The following is a 10769-nucleotide window of genomic DNA, read 5'->3' as shown; positions in this document are numbered from 1 at the left end:
ACAGAGAGTGAGTACTACAGTACTACTACAGTACTACTACAGTACTACTAATATAGTACTACAACCTGCAGAAGACCCGCCAGAGAGTGAGTACTACAGTACTACTACAGTACTACTAATATAGTACTATAACCTGCAGAAGACCCACCAGAGAGTGAGTACTACAGTACTACTACAGTACTACTACAGTACTACTAATATAGTACTATAACCTGCAGAAGACCCACCAGAGAGTGAGTACTACAGTACTACTACAGTACTACTACAGTACTACTAATATAGTACTACAACCTGCAGAAGACCTGCCAGAGGGTGTGTACTACTACAATACTACTACTACAGTGCTACTACTATAATACCACTATAATACTACTACTACTTTAGTACTACTACTATACTACTTTAATACTACTACTATAGTAATACTACTATATTGGGCTCCCTTGAAAAAGAGGCTAAAGGTCTCAATGGGACTCACCTGGATAAATAAAGGTTAAATAAAAAATAATAATAATAATAAAATAACCTGCAGAAGACCAGTGTGATGGAAAAATCGACATGTTGTTTGTTTTTATAACTTCGGCCTTGTTCTTTCCTTTAGCGTATTGTCTCGCCATCCTGCCTTTCCTCAGAGTCGACTATTCATTGACCTTTGTGCTTGGTTCAGCCACCTCACCAGTGAGCGATGTCGTCAAAATGTTATCCCTGTATGCTCTGGTCAGCTGTCCCACCTTCCTCCTCGGAATCAATGCCCTCGTGCTGTGGTCGGCGGTCCCACCTTCCCTTCTCTGTGGGTCGCCGGCCTACCTTCCTTAGAGTCAACCAATAGTGTTAACCTTCGTACTTGGGTAAACCGGTCACAAAGGAGAAGACATCCTCTTATAGGCACTCTTCTGCTTGATGAGAACACAGGCAGCTCTGTGTTTTGGGCAAACATTACTTGATTTGATTATTGACATCTGCAATGTGGGAAACGGTATAAATAACTCACTCTGCTAGAGAGGAGTCTAATGTATGCACGCATTAAACCTAGGATAATTGCTTTCCAATGTACTGTGTGCTTTTTTGCAGTGGGAAATCTCATCTGTCCTAGACGCAATCTCTGTTAAAGGGATATTGCCACGACACCAGGCCAGAGAGAACACGCATACTACTACTACTAGTACTACAATACTGCTTTAATACTCTTTTTCAGGTTATATGCCTGTGTGCGTACTGTGTATAGCACGAGTAATCATTATTACACACTGCGTATAGTCCGGGTGCTGCGCTGCTAATGCTAGCGCTAGCTGTGAGGTGGTGTGGTCCGGGGGCCATCTTAGCGAGGTCACTGTGAGGTCACCCCCACTGACCGGCGCTGTGTTTCTTCTTCGGTGGTAGCTGCGCTCCTACAACCGCCACACGCTGGTGGCCGACCCGTTTGAGGACGGCTGGAGCGACCTGCTGCTGAAGAAACACAAGATGATCGAGCTGGAGAAGAAGGTAGGCGGAGCACGGGCACGCACACACGCACGCACGCACGCACGCACGCACGCACGCACGCACGCACACACACACACTACGCACGCACGCACGCACGCTAGGGGTGGGCGGTATACCGGTAACGTCACCGCCACCGGTGTCACGTTCTGCCCGGTATGTAGTTTGCAATACCGTCATGACGTCATAAAAACCCACACGTTTTGGTTTAGAGCGCATACGGAGAAAGATAGTAGTTGAAAGAAAAGTTGGTTCCTAAAAAAAAAAGAGCTACTCCTGTGATTTAGAGCTGGTTCGGATAATCAAATCAGCGGACAAAGAGCAAACTACGATATTGTGCAAGGTATGCCGTCGTGTTGTTTTAGCCAAAGGTGGCAACACCAGCAATTTGTTTCACCATTTAAAAAGCACGCATGCCTGTGTGTACGAGGATGTAATAAGGGCCAAAAGCAGTAGATCAACCGGCAGCTGCGCCAGCGGAGCACGTCGGAAGACAACACAACAGGCGTCACTCCAGGCTTCGTTCACTGCTGGCGTGCCTCACGATAAAAGCAGCGGGAGGTGGAAGGAAATAACAAGAGCAGTTGCGCATCATATCGCCATGGACACGGTGCCGATTCAAGTAGTGGAGAGAGATGGGTTTCGAAATTAGCTTTGTGTTTTGGACCCACGCAGTGGCGGTTTTAGGCACGGGCGAGGCGGGCAGCCTACATGGGGAGGGGGCGGCACGAGCACACGAGAAAAAAAAAAAATCTGAGCTGCGAAGCAGTTTTCTATTATCGATCATATCACTGTGTGGGGAATTGGTATATTGGCGCCCCCCCCCCCCCCCACCCCCCCGTCAACAATTCCGACGGCCGGTAATCACGCACGGGGGGGCAAAGTCTTTTTCCTTTTCTTATTCTTTACTAGATCCACATTGCTAACCTAGAGTTCACTTAACTCAAAATAACAGAATGGCTGGTACTTATATGACTGAATCAATGAATCACACTAAATAGACTAATTAACTTACATTATGGGGAAGGCTTCTTCTGTCTTTCTTAAGATAAGTACTGCTACATTGCCAATAGAGTGGAAAGAGGTAAAACTAGACTTAAAATGGAATATCTGTTTTATTTTTGTAATACCGTGATATAAAACCGACACCGCAAAAATGGAAAAAACTACTGTGATAAAAATTTAGGTCATATCGCCCACCCCTAACGCACGCACACACACACACTACACACGCAGGCATGCACGCACGCACACACACACACACACACACACACTACACACGCACGCACACACGCACACTATACACAGACACACATATACTACACACTACACACACACACACACACACACACACACACTACACAGACACAGACACACACACACTACACAGACACACACTACACAGACACACACTACACAGACACACACACACACACGCTACACACTACACCACCCAGAAAGGTGGAGGACAGGGAGGTGGAGGTGGTGGTAGATCAGCTCTAATCCAGACTGGACGGGACTCTTTCAGATCACAGAGATGAACAACTACCTGACCGTCCCCGCGGCCCCCCCGGACTCCCCCACCATCACCAGAGCTCGGCTGGCCTCAGGTACACACACACACACACACACACACACACACACACACACACACACACACACACACACACACACACACTCACACACACTCGCACGCTCGCACGCACGCACGCACGCACGCACGCACGCACGCACGCACACACACACACACTCACATGTGTACACACACACACACACACACACACACACACACACACACACACACTCACATGTACACACACACACACTCACATGTACACACACACACACACACACACACACACACACACACACACACGTACACACTCACATGTACATACACATACATAAACACACGTACACACACGCACACATGTACACACTCACACGTACATACACATACATAAACACACACATGTACACACACACACACACACACACGTACACACTCACATGTACACACAAACACACATGTACACACTCACATGTACACACACACACACACACATAACACACACACCGCTATCATCAGCTTAAACTAGAACTAGCTTTGACTGCTAGTCCTAGGACTCATAGCACGAGCTGCTATCACTGCCACTAGCCTCCAGCACTAGCATGCGTGTCAGGCTAGCACTAGCACACACACCACGGTGACTAGCCAGCAGCTTGTCACAAGTCCGCACGTCTAGCAACTTCATCGGCAGCTAGCCCTAGCCACGCTAGTGCGCTGCCACTGGCATGTATGGCTTTAAATGGCCATCGCTAGCGTCAAATGCTAGCACTGTTGTCCACCGCTAGCCCTAGCCTGCGCCGCTGGGTCTCCGAAGCTAAGATGGCATCAGGTAAGTATCGTTAACAAAAAGAGAAAATAAAATAAAGAGAGAATCGTGTCAACCTATTGTTAACATGTTAAAAACATGTTACCCAATACCAGCGCAGTGTCTAAAAATACAAAGTCTTCCTCAAAGCTCAGAGCTGTAGAACCTTTGATAAAACAACTTAAACCTAATATAATATATATCTAATATAAACTATAGACAGACCGGGCCAAACGATGCAGTCCTACTTTGATACCACTTAGCATCGTGCTATACCACTTAGCACCACTTAGCGTCGTGCTGTACCACTTAGCACCACTTAGCGTCGTGCTGTACCACTTAGCGTCGTGCTACACCACTTAGCGTCGTGCTATACCACTTAGCGTCGTGCTACACCACTTAGCGTCGTGCTACACCACTTAGCGTCGTGCTACACCACTTAGCGTCGTGCTACACCACTTAGCATCATGCTACACCACTTAGAATTGTGCTATACCACTTAGCACCACTTAGCATCGTGCTACACCACTTAGCACCACTTAGCATCGTGCTATACCACTTAGCGTCGTGCTATACCACTTAGCACCACTTAGCGTCGTGCTACACCACTTAGCGTCGTGCTACACCACTTAGCGTCGTGCTACACCACTTAGCGTCGTGCTACACCACTTAGCGTCGTGCTATACCACTTAGCGTCATGCTACACCACTTAGCGTCGTGCTACACCACTTAGCATCGTGCTACACCACTTAGAATTGTGCTATACCACTTAGCACCACTTAGCATTGTGCTACACCACTTAGCACCACTTAGCATCGTGCTATACCACTTAGCGTCGTGCTATACCACTTAGCGTCGTGCTATACCACTTAGCACCACTTAGCGTCGTGCTACACCACTTAGCGTCGTGCTACACCACTTAGCATCGTGCTATACCACTTAGCGTCGTGCTATACCACTTAGCGTCGTGCTACACCACTTAGCATTGTGCTACACCACTTAGCGCCACCTAGCGTCGTGCTAAACCCCCAGGATCACCTTACTTTCCTGCAGGGAATTCAATTCTAATAATTTCATTTTCTTTATTTGTTTGGCCCTTAATCACAGATACAGGCCGTGTCCCAATTCAGGGGTTGCATCCTTCGAAGGACGCATTTGAAGACCGCATACGTCACAGCGGCGCGTCAAGTGCTGTCCCATTTCGAAGGGTCCTTCGAATGCGGCCGAGATATGCAGCCTTCGTTTCCCGGATTTGAAGGACGCATCGGATGCATCCTTCACGGCCCAACGTATCCCAACATTCATTGCGAGTTGGATATTTTTTCAGAAATGGCGCGGAGAGAGCGGAAGCAGCAGCTGCAGCGAATACATATTTAATGACAAAACTATGTAAAAACATTTTTTTATATAAAAGTAAGGTTGGGACCATTTTAAATATGTAACTTTATTGTCAAAGTTTAATTACATTAACGCTAGACATATAACGTTAAACTAATTAACGTTAAGCCAACGTCCTCTCTTCCTCTTCACCCGCCGGCTCCGGCGGTGAATCTTCTCCCACTCCTCCAATAAAAGATAAAACATAACCAATAAAATTATCATTTCTGGCTCCATATATCTCCTCCACTGTCCGGTTTGAACCGCAGCTGTCAGGGTTGCTAGGAGACAGGAACGGCGCGTGGTCACGCAAGGTAAAGGACGTTAACGGCTGGTTGCGCAATCCGGAAATGCTCCGTAGGCTAGACCGTCCCATTCCACAACGCTCGTTCGGCCTTCGATGCAGCCTTCGCGGTCTACGAAGGCTGCATCCTTCGAAGGACGCATCCTTCGAAGGATGCAACCCCTGAATTGGGACACGGCCACAGTCTCAAAGGGAAATCTTAAGAAGGAACGCAGAGTGGGGAGGAGGAGGGCCCCTCCTTCAGAGTGGGGGGGGGGGGGGGGGGGGTCCTCCTTCAGAGTGGGGGGGGGGGCCCCTCCTTCAGAGTGGGGGGGGGGGGGGCCCTCCTTCAGAGTGGGGAGGAGGGGGGGGTCCTCCTTCAGAGTGGGGGGGGGGGCCCCTCCTTCAGAGTGGGGGGGGGGGGCCCTCCTTCAGAGTGGGGAGGAGGGGGGGGTCCTCCTTCAGAGTGGGGGGGGGCCCCTCCTTCAGAGTGGGGGGGGGGGGCCCTCCTTCAGAGTGGTGGGGGGGGGGCCCTCCTTCAGAGTGGTGGGGGGGGGCCCTCCTTCCAGGGATGGTCAGGAGTGCAACGGGGGGGGCCAGAATTGACACAATCGTCACGATCTCTGCTGGCTAACGGCGGTGAGCTGAGGCCCAAGCCTAGCTGAGCTAGCCTGCCGCCGTGCTAGCCTGCCGCCGTGCTAGCCCACCGTGCTAGCCCGCCGTGCTAGGCCGCCGTCGTGCTAGCCGCCTCCGTGCTAGGCGCCGATGTAACCCGGGGTGTGGTGTTGTGTTTTAGGCAGCAAGCACACTGATCTCAAAGCTGCTGCTGCTGCTGCTGCGCGGCAGAGCGAGGCCGCGGCGGCGGAGGCTGCAGGTATGTGCGTATGAGCGTAGCTAGAGGAGCCGATCACCGCCCCCCACCATCACCGCTAACACGCATGCCTCATCCTGGTCGTCATGGTAACCCCCAACCGCCACCGCCGCAGCCGCGTCGTCAGTCACTGAGTCAGTGAGGACGTGGTCGTGGTCTTCATCCCGTCGTGTTCCATTAGTGACTCTTGTCTAGTGACCCCCACCTTAACCGTTGCATTGTGGGTGTTGTAGTTCTTTGATCGGAAGGATCTGTGCAGTCATGTGACTGTGGGGTCTTTGGGAACGTTGTGAGGGGATATTATGCAGTGTGTGTGTGTGTGTGTGGCCGTGTGTGTGTGTGTCTGTGTGTCTGCGTGCGTGTTTGTGTCTGTGTGTGTCTGCGTGTGTGTTTGTGTATGTGTGTCTGTGTGTGCGTGCGTGTGTGTGTGTGTCTGTGTGTCTGCGTGAGTGTTTGTGTCTGTGTGTGTCTGTGTGTCTGCGTGTGTGTGTGTGTCTGTGTGTGTGCGTGTCTGATTGTGTGTCTGCGTGCGTGTTTGTGTCTGTCTGTGTGTGTCTGTGATTCTGTGTGTGTGTGTGTGTATGTGTGTGAGTCTTTGTATGCGTGTTTGTATCTGTGTGTGTGTGTGAGTGTCTGCGTGTAAGTGTGTGCGTCTGTCTGTCTGCGTCTGTGTGTCTCTGCTGCCCCGCTGCCAGGCCTCCTCACCCTGGTCCTCACCCCCTGTCTCTCCCCCCCCGCCCCCCCGCCCCCCCGCCCTCCAGACCCCCAGGCCTACCAGATGATGAAGCAGATGTCGGACAGCGTCCCGACCATCCAGGTGGACCTGGCGTCGCCCCAGTCCCCCGACTCCCTCAGCCTGCTGGACGAGCTGCAGCGCGCCGACCAGCGCCGCGAGCAACGCCGCCGCCCCGCCGCCGCCGCCGCCGCCGCCGCCCGGGACCAGGAGGAGGAGGGGGAGCGGGAGGGGGGGGGGCTGATGATGCGGCCCCCCGCCGCCGCCGCCGCCCGGGGGGGGGGGGGCAAGGGGGAGGAGGAGGGGGGCCCCAGCAGCGCCAAGGAGCAGCGGCTCCAGAGGTGCCTGAGCGACCCGGGCCCCAGCGCCGAGGACGACGACGAGGACGAGCCCTTCCTCTCCTGAGGGCCCGGTGGAGCCTGAGGGGAGAGGAACCCAAGGGGGAGGAGTCCAGCTCATCAGCATGGTGGGGGCAGGGGGGGGGGTGGAGCCTGATGGGGGGGGTGGGTGGGGGGGGGGGGGGGGAGGCGGAGCTTAGAGGTGGATCACTACAGCTTTAGTTTGCTCGCTCTGATTGGACACGGGACTGGCCAACTGTCGACCAACGACCGCGACGCTCCGACGACCAAAGGGAAATAAAATGGAGGCCTGGCGCTAAGCTCATCGCTAAGCTCATCGCTCTTTATCTTTTTAAACCGTGATTCTGAAAATGGAGGCTGCTTCCTGGGGGGGGTGGGGGGGTAAACTATGCATTCTGGAATGGTTTGAGTATCAGACGATGTCCTGTCCGTGGTTGTGTGTTTAATTAGCCTTGTTGCCATGACGTTGTATAGACACGCCCCTCACGGGATCGATTTCAGTTACTAGCCTCTGATTGGCTGGTTGGGTTGGTTTAACTAGCCTCTGATTGGCTGGTTGGGTTGGTTTAACTAGCCTCTGATTGGCTGGTTGGGTTGGTTTAACTAGCATCTGATTGGCTGGTTGGGGTGGGGGGGACCAGCCTGTGATTGGCTGGTTGGGGTGGGGGGGACTAGCCTGTGATTGGCTGGTTGGGGTGGGGGGGACTAGCCTGTGATTGGCTGGTTGGGGTGGGGGGGACCAGCCTGTGATTGGCTGGTTGGGGTGGGGGGGACTAGCCTGTGATTGGCTGGTTGGGGTGGGGGGGGGATCTTATTTCATGTCGAGAACTTAAAAACCAAACGTCGAACTCTTCCTTATCTCCGTCCTGATGAGAATGTGTGGAGGTCAAAGGTCACCTCGCTGGCTCGGAGAGAGGATCTTAAAGTCAACACAGAGCAGGAGGAGATGTGACCCCAACCTGTTCTCTGAACGTCTGATTACATCTGACCTATAGTCGCTATATACTTGGTTTAAATATACCTTTAAAACCTTTTACTATTGCTGGGTCTTCTGGTATAATCCTTTATTATATTATATTATATATATATATATATTATTATATTATCACGTGCATCAGCTCAGAGACGAACCAATCAGAATCCAACAATCAGTATCAAATCTCTTTATTTTTGTAGCTTTAGACGACATAAGCCATACACACACACAAACGCACACACAAACACGCACACACACACACACACACACACACACACACACACACACACACACACACACACACACACACACACACACACACACACTGTGGTAGCCAGGGTCTTAGCGGGCCTTTCAGGCGAGATGGTGCTGAGGCTGTATTCCGAGCGCTTCGCCATGGCAACACAAGATTTCTATGCAGTATAGATGTGTAATATATGTATATTATAATACAACACGTGAGTTCTAATATCACTTTTGATTCCCTTTTTGAGTCCACAAGCTTGTTGCTTTGCCGATCACGACGCGTTGTCCGTTGGCTTCCGATCGGAGACAGAAGTCTGTTCAGTGGCGGTGGTCCCAGTCCAGGACCACCGCCACCATCGACGTGTGACTGGTGATGACGTCAGGGGACCTGAGTGTGGATACGGAGACCGTTAGACGATGGAGAGGAGAGGAGAGGTCCTCATTAAGGGACGGGTTGGCATGGTGACGACATCGCAGTAGAACCAGTGTGTGTGGGGGGGTCTGACGGTTCTGCGTGCATGCCAGTAGAACCAGTGGTTAAGGTCTTAGCCTACTCGCTGTTGAAACTCAGTGAAGGACTTCTGGGCAAATATCTGGACAAAGGAGTGTGTGTGTGTGTGTGTGTGTGTGTGTGTGTGTGTGTGTGTGTGTGTGTGTGTGTGTGTGTGTGTGTGTGTGTGTGTGTGTGTGTGTGTGTGTGTGTGTGTGTGTGTGTGTGTGTGTGTGTGTGTGTGTGTTGATTTGAGGCCTGTACCCTGACCTCTGACCTCTTGTGGAATCTGTGGAGGGGTCATGTTACAGAGAACTCTCTCTCTGCCTAGTGGGCAGTGAGTGTGTGTGTGTGTGTGTGTGTGAGTGTGAGTGTGTGTGTGGAGGACGACATGGTATCGATTCCCTCGTGGAAAACACGTTTGTTATTATTAATGAAGGGACCGAGAAACGACCCAGGCTGCGTTTCCGGCTCCAATCACACCTTCAATCGCATTCCTTTAAGAGTCGCGCGGTCCTCAGCATTTCAGCCGTCACGTCACCGTGCCTTTTGTTAAGTATTGACTCTGACCGTCTCACTCTCCCCCCCCCCCCCAACCCGTCTCCCTCTCCTCACCCGTCTCCCCGCCTGTCTGTGAGCAGGAGGGTTCATCTGCCGGCTTCATTCACTCACTGTGCTTTACATCAAATGCCTTCTGGGATTTTTTTTTAAATTGATTTTATGTTTCTCAAAGTCTTAATGCTTAATGTGCTTTACATATGATTGTAATGATTTCATGTTTACTTTCGTGTGCTTTACATCACGACACGTGCTTTAATCGGTTACTCATGTGCTATGCAGGATCTTTTTTTTTTTTTTTTTTTACATTTGTTTTTACTCGAAGTATGAAACTGTAATCGCGTCTCATCGACATGTGACCATCCGCTCTACCGCCCCCTGGTGGGCGTTCAGAGGTCACACCCTGGCGGAATGTGCACCAATCAAACTATATGTAATAATAACGGACTCCTAGAGAACTATACTGCAAACAAGACTATTTTTTATACGTTATGATTGTCCAGTGCTTCTGAGTGTAACTTGTGTGATTTATTCTATGAACTAACACTTGAACGAACACTCACCCGCCCAGATAACAATATTAACCCGACCAGCTCGTTAGTGCATGCGGTACTTGTTGTGTCGCGGTGGGTGTGTTTCTCTACACTTCGTTAAAGTGTTCCTTTAACTAAGTTTATGTACTGTTCCAGACTCTTATTAGGCCGTTAATACACCCGAAAACACGGCCGTCCACCCCGTCCCTAGAGTCCAGTGGACTGTTCTGATTAGACGTGCGTCTCTCTATCTCTGTCTCTCTATCTCAGTCTCTCTCTCTCTCCCCCCTCACTTCATCCACATGAGCGCGTATGGAGGAGAGCGCCACAGGGGGCGCTCGTAGCACCGGCCTACACTACGCATGCGCGGCCGCGGATATTTAGCCGAGTCTTCTCGACGCCCCGTGTCTTCTGAGGTCTGTTCTCATTTGTTCCGCACTCCGCTCATCATCTGGGGGGTCGGGGTGACCCCGGGAGGGGGTTTAAGCT

The 10769-nt window shown here is 51.3% G+C and overlaps 1 pseudogene across 1 annotated transcript in view; it reads left to right on the top strand.

Annotated features, from left to right (window-relative positions):
• LOC311351005 (sodium/hydrogen exchanger 1-like) overlaps positions 1–7523 on the top strand; it is a 16940-nt pseudogene extending 9417 nt beyond the window's left edge. The window contains exons 5-8 of the transcript XR_014684154.1: positions 1381–1482; positions 3008–3089; positions 7147–7340; positions 7410–7523. The product of XR_014684154.1 is annotated as a sodium/hydrogen exchanger 1-like (transcript). The remainder of the gene's footprint in view (positions 1–1380; positions 1483–3007; positions 3090–7146; positions 7341–7409) is intronic.
• The last annotated feature ends 3246 nt before the right edge of the window (positions 7524–10769 follow it).

The sequence above is a fragment of the Micromesistius poutassou genome, assembly GCF_964030765.1.
Source record: "Micromesistius poutassou genome assembly, chromosome: 8".
NCBI classification, from domain to species: Eukaryota; Metazoa; Chordata; class Actinopteri; order Gadiformes; family Gadidae; genus Micromesistius; species Micromesistius poutassou.
Note: the sequence above shows the minus strand (reverse complement) of the source record. Positions and strands in the feature narration are given on the sequence as shown.